Source organism: Aplysia californica, unplaced genomic scaffold, assembly GCF_000002075.1.
Source record: "Aplysia californica isolate F4 #8 unplaced genomic scaffold, AplCal3.0 scaffold00923, whole genome shotgun sequence".
NCBI lineage: Eukaryota > Metazoa > Mollusca > Gastropoda > Aplysiida > Aplysiidae > Aplysia > Aplysia californica.
In genome coordinates this window covers 263,456-266,463 of record NW_004798193.1, presented here as the reverse complement: position 1 = coordinate 266,463, position 3,008 = coordinate 263,456, and positions in this window count along the sequence as shown.

Here is a 3,008-nt window from a genome sequence, read left to right as displayed (position 1 = left end):
AGTGATAGATAGAAGATGAGAGAGAGAGAGAGAGAGAGAGAGAGAGAGAGAGAGAGAGAGAGAGAGAGAGAGAAAGTATGTTAGTGTAATCATTTACAAATAAAAATACACTTTTCGTACACACATTTAATGTGCAGCTTTCGTTAAGTCCTGTCTTGGGGTTTATTCAAATGACACAATCGGTAAAAAAAAAATCCACATTACTAAACATTCCTTTGTATTAATAAAAAAGACAATTTATTCTGGTTGAGCTTGCTCTTGAACAGACATTTGCTTTATTCTAAATGTTATTATTATCATCATTGCCGTTGTTACATCAGGATGTCTTCATCGCTGATCCCGCAAATGTGCAGCCTTCAAGTGGAAAGTTATTCTGTTCTGTTCTTAGAAAAATGAATGTGTCATCATGACACAGACAACTTAAACAATGGCTATACCATCACTAGGGACAACTATTCAGCGTCACTGACGAAACCAGCCAATGTACCTCTGCCCAGAAAAGACGATGAATGCTGCAAAGAGGAATCCTCCTGCTGCACAACAATGAAGGCAACTCAGACAGCAAAGCAATACATAATTACATATTTCTAAATTTTCTCCCACCCATCCTATTCACCCTCTAATTTTTTCCCTTTCCCAATCTGAAAAAGGTTCTTGCAAGCCATTGTTTTCACAGCAATGAAGAGACACTATATATTCAGTGCTAAAATAACTTAAGTCCCATTCGAGGGTATATTATCATGTTCAAGGACTTTTGAAGTCCAAAAAGAGGTGATAAAAGTGTGCCAATTTGCAGGGTGACGACACAGAAGTATCACTGTGAGTGCCAAATTTCAACTTCCAAGCTTGTTTCTTCCCTAGTATGGATAAGGACTTTACTGTACGTCCCTCGTATACATGTATGCACATAAATTATGATAAATCCATTCACTTATACACACACATATGAAACAATGTTCATTTGTGTACACATATATAAACAATGTACATTTATCACATGTAATGAATTCATTTATTTATACACATACAGTCAAGAACATAAATTCGTTTAATCATATACTCATAATAATATATACACCCAGGCGCATATACAGAGCGAGGAATCCGTTAAAATTGTACCAAACAAAATTAATAAGAAAAAAGTTATAAACTAGAAGAAAATAAAATCCAAGATTGTTTCTCTTCAATAAAAAACATCTCCAAACAAAAAAGCAATCTAGCTGTCTTACAGATTTCAATTCAAGTAGCCTTTGTTCTGTAATACAAGAGTTTGAGATGTGGTCATTGTGATAATATGTTTCTAAATCCCCATGTATAGAAAGAAAAACAAAGAGAGGCAATTCTCTCAGGGGGTATCAAACAGTCTTCGAGGCCCAATAAGTAGCCCAGCATTATTGTGCATAGAATTACAAAATTGTTGAACGAGGTCCACAGTGAAAAACAGCAAGAAAAAATCAAAAAGTCTTGCGAAATGTTGGAAACTGTCCTTGGTCCTCCCATTTTCTGACAGCGAAGTTCTAACTGCATCAGCGAACGAAAAGGTGAACGGTAAAGGGGCGCATGTTACAGGCCAGTGCCAGGATCATCATTAGACAAGGGAATGAGAATCGAAAAAATAGAAAGAAAAAACCCAGATTACTTTAGAACATAACGTAGATTTATAATAGAACTACAAGTATAAGAATTACAGTGCGGTTAAAAATTCGTCGTTTAACCTATTGTCAAATATTTCCTAAACTATCAAACAGACTCTCCAGCTTTTGTATAATGACTTGGATCAATATAATTGTAAACACCTGTTAGCTGAATCCTATAAAATTCCTTAAAAATAAATATTAATGAAAAATCCAAGTGGGCGTATCCTACTGATTTTAGAAAGTTTACAGCTGGGACAACATGGCTTTTAAAAGCAAGTCCGTCATTTTTTTCTACTCGCGACATTTTACTTATAGAACGGTCGTTTTTAAGGACAAGCGGGCTAACCCAGATTTTGGGGGTTTGCAGAAATCTTGACCTATACCAAACGTGAGCATTGCCCTACCTATAGGAGAAGTTTGGTTTCATTGGTTTGTATATTTGTTTGGTTATAGAGAAAACTTTTGTTGTCTTTAGAAAAAAACTGAACAGGGATAAAAAAATAAAAAACAACAACTTTGCCTTCGATTTTCTCAAAACAGCATTTTTCGGGATAGCCCCTTTGTGCTTAAAAGCGACCAATTATGATTACGATGAGACAAATTGATACAAACAGCTGTGCAAGATATGGGTGACATTAATTCGCCAGTTAAAGAGATATTTAGTAGAGGATACGTTTTAGTTTTAGTTTTAGTAAGAGTTTTATGACACTTGCAACAGAATAAGGTCATAAAAATGCCGAAGAATAGATGTGTAAGTGTCACAAGAGAGAAACATACACAAAAAAGGAGAAATAACGACGAGTGCCACGAACTTTTGACCGCACTATAATATCATTCATCATAAATCATGAGATAAGTAACTGAGAAGGAAAGAACAAATAAACTTGTGCAAACAACTTGAGATTATAATAATAGGTGTATAGAGTGGTTGCGAATTACAGATTAACCTTTCTGGAACCTGTTTCCCTGGTTTTGATTTGGTTAAACCCACTTAAATGAACTTACATAGAGCCGACTGGATAGTACTCGTACTTGAAATTAACTCAACTACTTCAGTGTAACGGAAGTTTGGGAAATAAACTCTCCTCCTTCTTCTCTTGTATGTCGCTCTCTTGAAACACATCTAATCTTCGACGCTTACATATGAACCAGTTGTGTTACTAGTGCCTTAAAACTCTAATTAAAACAAACAACAACAACAACAAACAAACAAACTAACAAACAAAAACACCTCCCCCCCCCAAAAAAAAGGGGAATTGAGCTCACATTTTTTGCATGCAACGGCAAAATGTAACAGTTCCACGGTCGGCACTAGTATTGCCTGTAGATCTTAAAGCTTATACAGTGAGTTGAAACACAACTCAATTATAT